This window comes from Ambystoma mexicanum, chromosome 6q, assembly GCF_040938575.1.
Source record: "Ambystoma mexicanum isolate Mex_15411 chromosome 6q, UKY_AmexF1_1, whole genome shotgun sequence".
Classification (NCBI taxonomy): Eukaryota; Metazoa; Chordata; class Amphibia; order Caudata; family Ambystomatidae; genus Ambystoma; species Ambystoma mexicanum.
Window position 1 is genome coordinate 1,084,985,841 of NC_090937.1, and position 16,480 is coordinate 1,085,002,320.

The following is a 16,480-nucleotide window of genomic DNA, read 5'->3' on the forward strand; positions in this document are numbered from 1 at the left end:
ATCACTCCAGTACTCCTCATCCCCTCGCCGTGACCCCACATTCTCATACCCCAGGCCGTCTGTTTCCCCTTCGTCCTCTACATGAAGGGCCCTTATGGAGGCGCTGTCAATTCGGAACAGGAAGTCACCTTACTTCCATCCCTCTCCGGGTGGCGTTGGGGGCATTCCCGGGGGGCAACATTGGTACCTCTGTCGCCCGCGCCGTTTCACAAGCTGCTCTCAGCCTAGCTAATACTTTACTTGAAGTGGCCAGTGCCACTTCAAGGTCTCTCGCACTTACCCCTGTATGCGTTGACACCTCAGGGAGTGCGACATATGGCGGGGGTGGGGCCATGCTGGGACCGCCCGTCATCGTCCCCCCAGACACATAGGTCGGATTTGTGTACCCCTCTGCTGGTCATGTGGCGAGCAGGTAAATCCCCCTTTCCTTCTCCTATGTTTTTCCACTCTCCTCTGTTTTTTCCCTTATCTGGTGTTGCCTAATCCCTTTCGGGGGCATCTGTTTTTTTCGAACATTCTCCAGAGGTCCAAGATCTCCCTCCTATTCTGTAATGGTCTCCCTTTGTACTTTGCAGTCAAGTATGTGAAGATATGGTCCAAGGCACACCTATCGAAGGACCCCCCCTCTGCCCAGGAGTGCAGCATTCCTTCTCCCTTAGTCTCGGTCACCCATTGACTGTGGTACTTCTTGATTTTGTCACAGTACAGGGGTTGGGCCTTACATATATTGTCTAGGGGTGTGTCTGTCCCCTTGGCGATAGTCAGTTGATAGTCAGTCAGTGTCGTGTCAGCAGTGTTCTCGCACAATTTCTCTGCAACTGAGGTAAAAAATGCAATCCTTCCAATGTCACCTTTTAAAACGCATATACTCTCGTCTTATCTGTACGGTCAGTCATATGGTCAAAACATGTGTAACAAAATTACATTTATTTCACTTCTTCCCTTCCCCCTAGAGCATTTTCTTTCACTCTCTTCACACTCCCCTTATTTACACACGCCATACACGCCCATCCTGGGCCTCCTCCATACACACAAAAAAAATACACCAAAAAAATAAACTAAAATCACAAGCCAAAACAACAACCACTACTTCTCCCGAGCTCGCTAATTATATGGAGCTCCTAAATTTGCTCTTGTATGCATCTCCTGCACTGGATGAGGCAGTGCACCGTGGTACCACCTTCTCTCCTCACTCGGGGAGACTCCCGTATTTCTGTTTCCTTATCTTCATTATATCTTAAAACTAAAAATGAGCAGAGGTGGCCAAAAAAACAACATTCACAATCACCAGGTAAAACTATGCTTTCGCTTTCATTCACTACGTATTCACCTGTTTCACGCTGCTCTACATCCCCACTCGAACATTGTTATTCCTTGTAGGCCATGCTCATGTGTTCACGTTTTTCTGAAAGTCTGAATTCACGGGGAATTCACCACTGACCTGGGCCTCTCCCTGGGGCCGTACCCCGCTTCAACAAGCAGGCAGGAATTCTGCAAAGATGGCTCCCGCAGGGGCCACTGCTGCGTACGCGTTTAGGGGACGGTCACCGCAGGTGGGCACAGCCCTTCCGGAGAGGCCACTTGGATACCTTCGCAAGCATAGGAGCAATGGAATCCCATCATATGGGTCACCAAATGAAGGCAAGTCCCTTTTTTACGCACACTCCAGAGTAGGCAAATGGACTTCCATGGGAATAGGGCTTCTGTGGAGTCGGTGTGTTTGCACAGAAACTGGGCCGTGTGGACCGGGGACACAAACAGCGCAGGCCTGCAGCTTCATCCCTTTTGGGCCTAATACAAAATGGAGTCACAAACTATGAGTTATTATAGTGTCAGGCATCTACTTCTAAGCGATGCAAGGTCGCTATATGTTGCCCTGTAATGTGGATTACTCCCCTTTGTATGTATATCACCTCATAAGGGGTTTGCCTTATTTGGAAGCGTCTAGGAGGGTGGGATAGGCTCATTTCCATCCCAACATTTGCCAAGACTACGTTATTCAATGTACTCGTCCCAGTGGACTGGATCATTTTATTTAAAGGGACATGTTCTTCTTGATAATAAAGATGTCTGAGTGTTACTTCATCCCAGTTTCGATCTTTAGTAGTTTCTAGCATTGAAGCGCATCCCATGTAGGCCATGGTATGCACAGTTGTAGCGAGTTCCTCACAGGAACGGGAGTCATTTTCCCCAAAGGAGGAGTCTCTCGCAGTGAGGTCCCACTTCACTCAACCCCTAGGGGGGGTGTTGCAGAGCAGGCTCTCCTCCCTAGCCTCGCGGGGGACTCCCTATTGGGGAGAAAGGACAAATGACCTTGTTTTTTTGCATAATGCACTTGCGTGAGTGATTAAATGAGGAACCCAAACTGAAAATATTATTATTCTCAGGCACTGGCCTGTGTGTACCTTCTCATAATCAACTCAAGCAGAGAACAATAAGCAATACTAAGGGCAACTGGGGAGCAGGTCTAGCTGCCATTGATACTCTTTTCTGCTCACTCTTCTGTATTGTGTTAATTGTATCTTACCTTTAGGTCTTTTTTTATTCAGCCCATACTGAGTTCCTGGAAGGTATATTTAGAGATGAAGTCTACAGGAACACTGCAAGCCAATTGTTCACTTTTTTGAATGAGGTTATAAAGAGGCATTTAAAAAGGCCTTTAAAAGGCTTTTTTTCTGTTGGTTTTTGGTCTCAGCCATCATTGTTTTAAATTAATTCCCTTATAAGACTTCTGAATCCATGATCTTTGCTGATGTTGAATTAGTGCCATGAAAACCACTTACTTGGCGAACTACAATCTCTGCTTTCAAGAAGACTGATTCTTCTCAGAATTCGCTCCTCCTTCTTGCCAAAAGTTTCAAATTGCCACCTAAGCTAGGAAGATTGGAGACTAATATTCTTTTGTTATCACTCTGAGGCAGGAAAGGCTTTCCCAAATTGGGACATTTGCAGAGCTAAATATTTGTGCCGGTCTAAAAGATTGTTTGTTGGATAGGTTGTGAATTGCAAACTGGGTAGGTAAGCAAAGATGTTCAGGCACTTAATTGGCGCAATGTCAATGTTCCAGAATGTCTTACAAAAAAAGGCTGTGGGGTTTAAAAGTCTCTCTCGTGCCACAAATTGACCAGGGGCCAGGACCTCTTCACTGTACCTTATTCTTGTCTTTGGGGGCTCAGCAGCTTTGAGGCAGGCTTCTAGGATCTTCTGAGGCATTGATTTGGTGTCTGGTTTGTGAGCTGGTTAACTGAGTCCAACAGGCGGTGTGGTCCAAGCACCAACAGCACGTGGTACAAAGAAGCTTGGGGCAGGCAGGCAATGTCCGGTTTGGTGTAGCTCACAAGCGATTCAGTGCAGGAATCAGGGAGACAGAGCTGTGCATTGACTCTTTAGTTGGTAGGAAGCCCAATCTGGGATCTGCATGAACAAGTTGAGTCCTTCTGTTCTGCACTCTGTGAGAGGTCAGTAATGCCTGGCGGACAACTGCTTGTAGTTTTCTCAAAGTAAGACATTTTATTAAAGTAAAATCTTCCAATAAAGCCTTGCTTGCCCTACACTAATGAGGAATTCACTACCTAGTCTAATGGCTAAGGGAACAATCTCTAGCATGGGTAAACTGGCCCTCACTCTAAACAACAAACATTCAAAGAAAACTATAAAGCAACATAAGATAATGGGTAAGATCCTTTCCCCGGGGTTTAAAGTCAGCTTCAAAATGTTCAAGGGAAATGAAAAGTCTTGAACCAGGTCTTATTAGTTCCAAGTCAAACCAAAAGTTCATCAAACAAAAATCCACTTGTAACAATTCTCTAGTTTTGGTTGGTTGCTTCCAATTCCAGCAAAGAAAGAGCACCAATGTTAATCCTGGTTATCCTTGTCAAGATTATTGTCACAGTTCAAAAGAATAGGTACTTGTTAGGACTTCTCCAGCTACAACTTTATAATGGGTTGGAACCTCTGCTGTACATTTGGTATATTTTCAGGATGCTTCTCATTGGGTTGCTGCTTCCTTTTGTGGGGTTTAATCAAAGTTCCCCAAACTGAATGTCCCTTTCACATGAAAAGCAAGATTTGTAAACACTGACACAAAATCTGCTTTGTATGTGTATTTGTAAGTTAAAACGGAAGGGCCATGATTAGGCCCAACACAGCACAGCAGCCGTTGTGCCATTTAAAAATATGCTGGCAGAATGAAGGGCCAGTCCTTGAAATTTAACTCCAGCCATGAATTCAAGTGTGTAGATTTGCAAGGGAGCATGCGAAAATTGTGCAAAATGACTGACAGCATGCAATTCTGTTAACAGCCACACTGAAAGAATGAGCGCTTTGTGTATAAAGGAATACAAATCACTAAAAGGACAGGAATATTCTACATAAAAGTATACACCATGAACACCGAAGCTGCAAATGTGTGTGTGTGTTTTCTACAGTTTAAACCAAGAGGGAGAAATACATAAAGAATACAGGTTAAAAGGGGTCCCTTGCCAAATGGCCACTGATGAATACACAGCTTGTGATGGCAGTGGGGAGATGCTTGCCTGCCTCCAGTTCTTAAAGAAATCTGCCTGGTTGCAGTGACTAGGAATGTTTATTGGTGCCAGATGCTCTGTGTTCTTCGCTTTGAAGCTGCAGTTTGGTTGAAGGGAACAACCCCCAGATCCAAATGGTCATCCTGTTCTCTTGGAATCACACCTCTCTGTGAAGCCTGAAGCTGACTGTTTCTAGGCAACTGTCATCTGCTCTGCCACGAAATCTCATAAACTGTGATGTAGCCATTTAATAAGATGTCTTGGGCTTGTGTAAAATAATGTTAATATGAAAATGTCTTAAATATTGTCTATGGGCATACATAGGAGATCATATTTCTTTGCACCTTTCTCTGTAACCATAGGTCGTACTGAAGCCATTGACGTGTCCGAATTTAGCTCTTGGCGAGCCCGATCTTTGAGTCCAACTGTGATCAAAATGTGATGGAAAATAAAGTAATTGTAAAGAAAAAAGTACGGCCTCCCCGAAAATCTCACCGTAACGAAAATTGGTGAGTGGATGGATACATGAATACTCTCGCGCTCTGGAAATTCTGAAATGGATAGCATGGTCTGGGTTTGAGTAAAGGGCAAAAATGTGCCATTCGACAAGGAGGCCATTCTGAAAAATGTGGCAGGAGAAAAGTCATTCGAAAATCTACATGTTATATTGTTACATGTAAAACAAACTTTTTTGAAGTGTGTGATGGGTTTTGACCAAAATCGATATGCAACAAATGTGTTAATGCAGGGGAGTGTCCTCTGTGTTGCCTCCTTTCCCATAGATAACTCTGGTAGCCTATCCATATGAGGGGGGTTGTGCTTGCAGAGAGGAGGATAAAATAATTGTTCAATTGCGTGGGGAGAAATATTGAGTCCACACCTACTGATGACATGTTTTGGAGGTGTGGTTTGGAGAATAAAAACAGCTTACTCTATGGGAAAAGGGGAAGCTGGCTGAAAAACATGTAAGGGGAAACGCTGCCAAACATTTGCACCAAAGAAGGCCCAGAAAAGACATGGTTAGCAGAATTTAACCTTTTTCTGCAAGACTATTGAAAATGAAACTGACTGGGATTGCTGTAGGCTCACTTTGCCTGGAAGTCAGAGTTACAGGGAAGGATTGGAGCTGATGGGCCCTGCTGAAAGAATAGAGAAAAATAGAAAGTGAATCCTGGTAACCGTCCCTAACAGATGCTTGACCAGATCCCACTGCATCTCCTAGAGTGTATCCAGAGGTGATGGTATTTTCCTGAGCACTAGAACAGAGATTTGAAAGTAAGTATATTGTTCACAGAATCAAGTGAAAGGGCGATCTGCCTGTGTTATCTCCATTAAGTAAGGTGTTGTGGGATAACTGAGCAAATCCCTGGAATAATTTTACTAAAGATAATGAATTCCCATATAGAAACTGAGTGCAGGGTAGAGCTCGGAGGAATTCGTAACCGCTGCCCTCTTTCCTAGCAGATTCATGAAAAACGGTTGCCTCTTCAGTAACTGAATATTTTGCATTTTACATTTTCCTAAAGGAAAAGGGCTGTTTGTACCTAAAAACGTAATTCCTTCTTGTCCCTCTTCATCAGACCTGACCTTAAAGCAGGGTCTGCTAACTCACAAAAATCCAGGCTATGGTGTTGGCGAAATATAGGTGCAAAAGACAATAAGTGGGAGTTCTGAGACAATTAACATGTTCTACTGAGAGTGATACAGTGACCCTGACCAAAAAGAGATGTGCATTGCTCCAGGGTTACCAACAAAAAGCGTTATTTTAATTTAAAGCATTTTATCAATAAAGTGTGTTCTCAAATGCATGTATTTTGGGTGCAGAGAAATGAAACCCACGTTCAAATGTAATGTATAAATGCCTGTGAACTTTCTAAGCTTATAACCAAATGAAAATCTGCCTGATTGTACTGTAATATTGCAACGCAGTGTGTGATTTAATAATTTGGAGTTTGTGGGACAGGAGATAAAACGAGTAAACCTGATTTGTATTCTGTCAAATTCAAACCATTTGTTAATAAAAATATCTATTATCTCAATTCCCCGGCCTGGTTCTTGGCTTAGTGTGGCATAGGGGGAGAAAGCCTTGGTGATTATTATATGTGATTCAGACATAACGGTATTTGGTGGGGCACTTTAACTGGTGGGAGAAGGTCCTTCCTGTGTTAATAGTGGTGTTCAACAGATAGTGTTACACTTTTAACAACCGCTCTTCTACTGTTAATACTATGAGAACAGTCACCTATGTTCCACAGTATGCCACTACTTCAAACCACTCCAATGTGACATCTGCTGACAACTTTGTTTGCCACCAGAGTTTAGCTACTTCTACAACTGCTTTGTACTTTTTAATTATCAGGCCAATTCTAACAAGATACTTGGACCTCATCAGCTAGGCAAGGCTTTCTTCCTTTTAATGAATTCCTAAAAAGGGGCAGCCTCTTTGCCTCTTCCGTCTGTCTGACTGCCACAAGAATAATCTGCCTCTGCCCACAAGACTGATTTCCTTTCAGCTTCAGCAGTCTTCAGCATTACAGGTTAACCTCTGAATATTCTTTACAAGCACCCAGCTCCCCTTCCCCAGCTTTACTCGCACCTTTTCTGCACAAGTAATTACCCAGAAGCCATAATGCCACTCTTCAGCTTCAGGTGATAATGCCACACTTCTATCTGAGGCCATTGGACTGTTGACAACTTTACAGATTAGGTCGATAGGTATAAACAAGGCTGGTTTCACTATGAAAGGGGTTTGTCTCTTGGGTTGGGCAATGTTTGTTCCTCTCCTCAGTATAATACCTTCTTGAAATAATAAAGAATGTCAATTCTGGATAATATAAGGTTCAGTCTTCAAAGTGAAAACATAATTAGGCACACATCCCCACTCTTTAATGTAGATTTTTAAACTTAAAGTTTTGAATGTGATTGTATTCCTGTGTAGTATCAAGGAGGCAACTTCAGACTTCTCTTGGGAAACACAATTGGCCACACGCGCCCTTCCTTTGATATAGCTTTCACTTGTTAGTAGTTGTAACTCTTGTAAGACGTTAATATTAGGTCTTCGGAATGGTTTCAATACGCGTTCCTTCTGCACAATTAAGGACACGCGACCACTCCGGTAATTAGAAAACAGTTCAACAATGGATAGAATAGCTTTTTACTTCTCACGCGAATCTCACAGCTTTGGAATACGCGGGAGGGCTACATTTCCATTGTTAACCAACAGTTTAAAGATGCCGTACAACTTTTACTCACTTTGCACGTTACACAAGTTACTTTGAGCGGGTTACAGTTACTGGCAAGGCTTGTGAAGTTAATCTGAAAGCTGTTCTTCACATACCAGCTTCAGGGACAATGCGGTTTCGGGTGGCTTTGCTTCCCGGACTTCCTCAACCACTGCTACTACTTCAGGGTCACTTGGGACTCACAGCCTTCTCCAGCACAGGTGTCTCCGTTTCGGCCACCTTAATTGGGAGTCTCTTTTACTCCCGAGACCCTCCGCTTGCCTTCTGCTTCTGGCCTTAGGCTCCTGCAAGGTCTTGGCTCTGCATCACAGCAACTCGGCTGACATGGAAAAACCTCAATTCTAGCACGTCTTCCACTGCGCAGCCTCTGCAGTACAGGTATTGGGAACACAGGACCCTCTTAGAACTTGCAGGTGAAATCTACTGTCTCAACATCCCGGCGTCCCTTCTCACTTACTCATGAATTGCTAGCCTCGTGCTTCTCCTCTGCTACTAATACTGCTAGACATCCAACCCCTGCTCCAGCTCCTTCTCCTGCTTTCCTGCTGGGGCCTTTTATGCCTCACAGGTTTGGCAATAGGCTTCAGGTGTGAGCCATTAGATTCAATTGTCTGTCTCCTGGAAAGGCTGTTAGGCTTAATTGCCTGACCACTATATCTACATACCTTTTCAGCCCTCTTTCTTATCTCAGTCCCTCTAGGATTCTCGGACATGTAGTTTGTTTTAATAAAGGTTGTTTTTTCTGCTTCTTGATTATTTATACGGGTAGATTTAATTCCCTTAATATTGTTAACAGAGGGGCTGTGGGTTTGAATTTTTATAGAGGAAGATGGTTTAGAGAACACAACATTTCCACAGTCCTCTGTAGTGTACCCTCGGAGTTGAGGAGGATATTTAATTTTAGATCCCAAAAAGAGCCTTTCTTTTGGTACAGTGTGCTTTGATGTTACAACCTTAGGGTTCACAACCTGAGATTTACTATGAGGTTGCGAGATATTAAAATGACAATAAGCCTTAACCTCTTTTGGCACAGTGGTATGAATCTCCCGATCAGAGGAAAAATATTGTGTCTCATCCCTGGAATCTCCTTACTACCCGGGGCCCTGTCTTCACCCAGGTGATCCTCCTGCAGTACACCACCCCCAGGGTTGGGATCAGGAAGTGTCTGCCTTCCCCATGCCACCTGGAGGAAACCTTAGGCAGGGTTTCAGTGAGGGATCTGCAGGATTCTTCACAACTCCCACTGCAGGGGGTTTGGCTAGCACCTACAGGAGATCCTTCACCTCCAGTGATCAGTAGTCCGGTTCCAGATCAGCCAGCAGACCGACCTTAGTCCAGCAACAGTCACCCCCACTGTTCCCTGAAGATGGTTAGGGAAATAACCGCTGCTCTGCCTTGGATGAGTTCTGCCTTCACCTCAAAGTGGATCCTTCTTACCTTGATGGTCTAACGATTAATCAAAGAATGAGGTTGTGCCCCAAGGCAAAAGGCCACAAGGGATTGGTGCAAAGCAAGTCTGGTGTAAGGTATGCTATCCCCATTTTCGTAACAATTGCCCTTTGCCTTATGACATTACACCCACAGTGTCTTGCTTGCAGGCGATGGAGGGGACAAGAAAAAGGAAGAGAGACTTTACACAAATCAAGATGGTGGAACCCCTCTCCAAGCCGATCTTCCTTCTCTGGCTACTCTATCTTTGCCCCCTTCTTATGCCTACTGGCTTCAAAAGCATTTCAGTGACCTGCACCCTTTTGTTAGTCTGAATTTATGACAGTACCACTTTTGAAGCATTGACTCCCGGGAGATCTCCTGAGTTGTCCTGGGCACTAAGAAGTTGTTACTATTTCTTATTGGGAATCAATAAAGGCAGCATCCTGACAATGTTCTCACTGGCCGTAGTGCAGACAGCCAGGCTAGCTGTGAATCCACATAGTGTCCCACATCTGAAGCAGATGTGGGACACTATGTTTTAAGCACAAATATGAATCGAACACCAATCTTTTGTCAGATGATTGATATGGTTGATCACTGGACTCTTAATTTTATTGATAATGCTACAAGGTTTCTGTTATCAAGACTGGTAGCTGCATAGAGCGTGAATGAATTCAGCAACCCCACATGAGGATTGAAATTTGTTTAGTACATCCATAACAACCATTGAACAATCAGTGTGCTGTGATGAATCCGATGATGTCATCACTCCTTTGGTGATGGTGGCCTCTCCTCATGTGACCAGGGAACAGCGGTCGCTTCCTGATCCTGACCCTGGGGGCAGTTATTTGAGGGAGGAACACATGGGGGAAGGTGACCCTCGGGGGGCAAGTGAGACATGGTATCCCCCTTTCCCTTTTAGGGATACCATTCATTCCACATGCTTTCATGGTATATTGTAATCCCCCTCAGCAACCCACAAAGCATCTTGACAATATACTTCAATATTCTGAAACCATCCTACTGACAAATACTGAGACGAGGAAGATGGCAACCAGAATGAAGATTACTCAACTGAGTGGAAGTTCAAATACGGAACAGCTGAGCAACATAGTGAGATCCAACCAGCTAACCTATGCAGGGTAAACCAAGCTGTCAGGAGGACAGACGAGCACAGAGGCATGAGAGAATCGTGGAGGAAAAGGAGGAAGCGAGCAAAGCCGAAGAGCTGAGAGCAGGCAAGACGACGTCTGTGTTGGCAGCGCACTCCCACAGGCATCGGAGACGCCGGTGATAGACGCAAAGCAGAGAGGAAGCTTTGTGCTAGCAAGGGAAGCCGCGGTGACTCACCAAACGCCATTCACCGCAGAGCTGAGCCGTCCAAACTGAAGGTAGAGAGCAGGCGCAAAGCAGGACCAAAACGGGAGTCGGAGAAGGTGCGGAAGTCGTTGAGGCCCTGGTGAGCCCATAGTAAAAGTTTGGGGCACTGGGTGGGAGTAGGAGAAGGTATCCCTAAGCGAAAATAGGAGGCAAATCCCTGCGGCTTGCTACATGGCTAATCTTCAGCGTTCCAGTATTTGAGGAAGAAGGAAAATACAAGGACCCCAAATGGAAAGGGGATCTTGGGGAAGCTAAATACCCCTTGATCCCGAAGCTGTCGACTGTTGTGTTGAAAGCCCTGGCAGGAGAGTACTCCAGACGGATGGCGAGGCTGGGACCCACACCCATAAAGTTGAAATAGAAATTCCTGGCAGGAGAGTATACCAGGCTAACTAGAGTATTGAAACAAAACAGAAAGAGTTGTTAGGCGCATTATAAAAAAACAATTCAATGAATAAATTAAATAAATAAAAATACCCCTTCTTGAAAAGGGTACTAAGTGAAATGGTCTATTTAATTTTTACGACAATTAAATAGACCGATTTTGAAAGACTGTTCAGATCAGCCTTTTTAAGTCCAACTGTCACGCCCCTGCTGCACGCTAGGGCGTGCAGGGGCTGACGGGCACAGTGGGGACGGTTGAAAAAAGACGGAAATCGGCTCAGGTGATTGTTTGCTTACCTGTGTGTCTGTGTGCATGTTGTGTGTTGGACAGTGTGCATGTAACTCTCTGTAAGGGGGGGGTGGGCAACGATAGTTATGGCGGGGAAGGGATGCAGGATTAAAGGGAGGGTTTGGGGGAGAAACACCCCGATTTTAAGCGGTAGATTGATTTTCAAGGGGTTGGTGGACTGAATATTAAAAGCTGCACCAAATCGGTCATTTTTGCGTGCAGCCTTTAATATTCAAAATTATCACATAGAACCCTTGTAAAGAATTGTACAACAGACCTGACGGCAGGGGAGTATACGAGTTGTTGTGTGAGTCTGTTACCCCCACCCCAAGTTGTGGCATTCTAAAGAGGGAATCCAAACGAAGATTCATACCTTTGGGATTTTGAACTTCATTGCATGAGGAGAAATCATGGGGAAAGGACTAATTTCCCCGGGAGTAAATTACAACACCGAAGGAAGGGGGTGAACTTCTTGGGCTAGAGGAATTTGGTTATTCTTTTGTTGGATCATTTTTACTTTGGTGAAGAGAAACCTGGGGAAGGTAGCCATCCCCTGGAACAGGGAACACGGTCCATTGGAGATTTCTTTTTTTTTCTTTTTGTTTATTTTGTGCAGTGCAGAACATACATCCTCAGCAACACATTTACACAACTGTATTTTACCATCAACTTTGAGCAGAATTGTAGACATATGATCAGTAATTGTTGGGCTTAACACATATTTTAAACATCAAGTCATGACACATTTACTGGATTGTTCTCTGCTTCTGCAAGTATTCTCGGAAAGGCTCCCAAATGTCCTTGGGCCTCCTCCCTCTCATTAACATAAGTCATTTCTTTAATCCACATCATTTTAATATCCGGGGCAACTTTCGATTTCCAATGATACAATATCCATTTGTTGGCAATCAAACAAGCAAGATTGAAGCAGCGATGAATATTAACAGATACCTTTCCTATGTCTCCCAAAAAGTATTTGGGGGGGGCAAAAGTGTGGGAGGGATATCTGTGACCTTATACAAGCAATTTGCAACCAGCTGCCAGAAATGGGCTACCCGTGGGCAGCTCCAGTACATATGATCAGAATCGGCAACGTCAACGCCACATTTGACACAACCGCCATCAGCTACAGGAGTGAACCGAGCAATTTTTGCAGGGGTATAATGCATCCTGTTTAGTATTTTGAATTGTATCAGCATGTGTCAAGCGTTAAGAGATAGCACCTTGGTTAAGCAACAACAGCGGAGCCACTGAGCATCATCCACCATCCTATTTAAATCTGCATCCCACCTTTCCTTGACACTGAGAGTTAGAATCGGAGCTCCCTGACATTTCCTATACAGCCTGGATACCAGCCCTCTGAGATTTCCACCAGTAACTACAGTCCCCAGTATTTCCCATTTGTTGGGTCTCGGCAGGGAACAACAGGCAGCACCTCCTGGCTGGCGCTCTCATCCTATAATATTGTGATGTAATTGGATTATTACCCAGTTTTTTGGAAAAGTCTGCGAGCGTAACTAAGGAACCATCAGGGAAGAGATCATGCAGTGTTTCCTCGGGGTCCCACCCTCTCTGTATGTCCTTTATCATATGGTGGGGGTAGTCCTGGGAAATTCCAGAGTGGGAGTGAACGGAAGTAGAGGGAAGAGGCGCCTAGCCTCTTGAATATTCTGGACCAAGTGTTCACAGTTGTGCGGACTGAGTCAAATGTGCATGTGTCCACGTGTTTGTTGGCGAGGACAATAGTGCTCAGACACGATGGGGAAGCGATGTACTTCTCCAGGGCATTGTGTATCGGCTGTTCTTGTGAAGAGTACCAGTGACCGGCAAATTGTGCTTGCGATACCTCGTATTATAGTTTGAAGTCTGGGGCCTGCAGTCCGCCCTGCTCATTCGGCCTGGTCATACCCTCCCATCTCATCCACGGGGTTCCAGAGCCCTATGTAAAGCCTATTGCCAGTGATCATAGTCTATCAAAGAACGTTCGGCCAGGATAAACCGGAATGTTAGTGAAGTAATACAGCAGTTTGAGGACCACGATAATTTTTAACAAGGATATATATATCCCATTATCCCGTATAGGGCCGTATAGGGAGATGGGAAGCCTGGCCTAGGGACTCAACTTGTCCCCCAACTTTTGTAGATATTCCTCATGATTCTCAGCCAATAGGGAGCGATGTGTGCGTGAAACCACTATGCCTAGATATTTAATTTTGTCAGGTACCCATCGGAATCCAGCCAAGTCTGGCGGTGCGGTAGTAATTTTGTTCAGCGGGAATAGCTCTGAGTTAGATTTGTTGATACGATATCCTGAATAGGTGGAAAACGTACGCACCTCATCCAATATCGCGGCCAGATTTGTAGCCGGATTATGTATATACAGCAACGTATCGTTGGCGTAGAGAAAGATTAATTGTGGCGGGCCAGCTATAGGCAAGCCTCAGTGTATGTGCTTGAGGCACATTATGCACACAAGGGGCTCTATAGTGAGCACAAATAGTAAAGGGGATAGCGGGCAGCCCTGCCTCATTCCCAAGCAAAAATGCGGGAGAGAGTATGGGCCCAGTGCGCACCCTGGCAGCCGGGGAAGCATATAACAAGCGGACACGTTGAATAAAGAAATCACCCCCCCCCCAATCCCATCCAACACTGCACCGAGAACAAACTGCATGGAGACCGAATGAAAAGCCTTCTCTGTGTCAAGTGAGGCAGCAACCGCTTGTGCATGCAGGCTGAGCTGTGAAATAATACCGAATAGTCTTCGCAGATTGAACGCCGTTGATCGTCCCGTAATAAATCCAGATTGATCCGGGTGAACCAACTGTGACATGTATGGGAGGAGCCACGAGGACAGCAATTTAGCAAAAATGTCAGTGTCCAAGGCTGTTTGGCTTCAGCAGCACTGTAATAACCACTTCAGCGAGGGATGGGGGAAGTCGGCCAAGCCGGAACGACTCCTCCCACACACGCAACAAATTTGGAATCAGACTGACCCGCAGCTCCTTTTAGAACTCTATGCCCAAACCATCCGGACCAGGCACCTTGCCAGATGGAAGTGACATAATAGCATCAGTAATTTCCTCAGGGGTCAGTGGCTGATTAATTGCCAGTCGTGCCTCTAATGGTAATTCTGAGAGCGGTATCTCGTCCAAATAGCTCTCCAGCTCGGCAGCCGAACAGCCACCCGATCTTGAATAGAGTGATTCATAGAACCTATGGAATTCATCGTTTATAGCCTTTGGGTAGTAAGGGGGAGTCCAGAGGAATCTCTTATCCCTGTGATGTGCTGAACTCCTTTAGCGGATCTAACTGCATTTGCATTAGCTAGAAGTTGGCTCTGTCTATCAGCCTCACCATATCTCTGTGCTTGAGTGGGATAGTACAGCAAGTGGACCTCCATATCCGCCAATTCCTTGAACTTTAGGAGATTGCCTTTAATACAACCCAACAAGGCTTGGTCTTGTGTGTTGCCATACTCGTCTTCTAGCTTCTAAAGGTCTGTTTCTACCCTACCCAGCTCCCGTTTATTGTCCTTTAAAGCACCCGAAGAAATAGAGATAACCTACCCCCTGACCCATACATTGAAGGCCTCCCAGACCGTTCTATGGAGTTGTACGGTTCCCTCATTTCTTTGAAAAAAGTCTACCACTCCAGTATGTAACGTCTCCAGAAATACTGGGTCTGACAGGCATGCTGGGGGCATGCGCCATGGGTGGCCTGTCCATCCCACCTCCAGCGTCATAGTGATAGGGGAGCGATCAGAAATTGTGCGAGGGAGAATCCTGCTATCTTCTACCTGTACCATCAAAGCGGCGGGTATCAGCCAGTAGTCGATTCTTGAATGGGTACCGTGGACCGATGAATAATATGTATACTCCCGTGTATCCGGGTTGCAGCCCCTCCATACGTCTATAAGATCAAGGTTTTGCATTATGTTCAAAAACTGTGCGGCCTGCATTGGTTAATTCCCATTCGGTGGATCTGGATCTATCCAGCATACAGTCTAGTATCAAATTAAAGTCCCCATCCTAAACAATACACGTGATGGCTCCCCCTAATAAGAGGTCTAAAACCTGACCATAGAACTCAGGGTCATCAACATTTGGGCCATTTGTGTTCACTAAGGTTGTGGTGATGCCTGCCAATTCACCCCGTAGAATAACATATCTACCTAGAGGGTCTATGCAACGTTTAGTTTCTTGAAAAGGGATTGAGCGATGTATCAATGTTATTACCCCAAAGGATTACGATGAAAAATTAGTGTAGCTTCGCTGAGGCCACCAGGCCGCAGCAAATCCTTCGTTAATGGCCCCCAGGGCATGCGTCTCCTGTAGCATCACCACCCTCAGGGCCTGGTGGTTCATGTATGCCACAACATTTCGTGACTTAATAGGGTGATTGAGCCCACAGATATTCCATGACATGAATGCAATATTATCTGTTATATCTTAACTGTAACAAATCAGGGCCCAAGTATAGCTGGGCGAAACCTAGGATAAGATCATTAAGTGTAGCCAGGAAGCAGTCTGCATTGTTTATCAACACTGTGTTTAACAACATCAAAACAAAACTTGAGAAGCCCATACAACTGTGGTTTACTTGTGACATTAGCCCCAATCTTGACACTTTCCCAGCCCCCACCTTCATCATCACCCCCCAACTCGACGATGGAACCCATAAAACAATTGAACACACTAGGATGTCCCTTGGGGAGCACCGTGAGCAGTAACCAGTACTTTTTAGATGGGCGCACTGCTGCAGCCCACCCCAGGTCGCAAGATTTATTTGCCCATGGTTGAGGCGGGGAACGGCATAGCACCCTATGTGGAAATCAATCATTGTCCATGTTATCGGGCTCGTTATTGCACGCACAGGGATTGCCCCCGCCACCTGTCTCTCCTCGGGAGCGGTATGGGAATAGTGGATTCGATGTAGGTTGTTGCTTCCGTCAGACTTTCAAAACGATCCACCATTCTACCATGTTGTATGTGCAGTTTTGCCGGCTATAGCAGCGCATATAGGACCTGTCTCATGCGCAGTAGCTTTTTAACTGAGTCATACGACTTGCGCTTAGCCTGTACATTGGTGTAGAAGTCAGGATATATGTGGATATCTGAGGATTCATACCGCATGGCCCCTTTTTCTCTGGCCATGCATATAATTAGGTCCCTGTTTGTTTGTTTGTTTGTTTGTTTTATTCACTTATAATGGGCACCAAACCCGAAGGT

General features: G+C 45.2%; 1 protein-coding gene across 11 annotated transcripts in view; it reads left to right on the forward strand.

The window, feature by feature from the left end:
* Positions 1 to 16,480, forward strand: part of CLOCK (clock circadian regulator) — a 2,930,945-nt gene that overhangs the window by 79,124 nt on the left and 2,835,341 nt on the right. For 9 of the 11 annotated variants that reach the window (XM_069631637.1, XM_069631640.1, XM_069631638.1 and 6 more), the window contains exon 2: positions 4,889 to 5,035. The exons of the other annotated variants lie outside the window; for them this stretch is intronic. The gene's annotated coding sequence lies outside the window, so the exon portion shown is untranslated. The remainder of the gene's footprint in view (positions 1 to 4,888; positions 5,036 to 16,480) is intronic. 11 annotated transcript variants of the gene reach the window in all.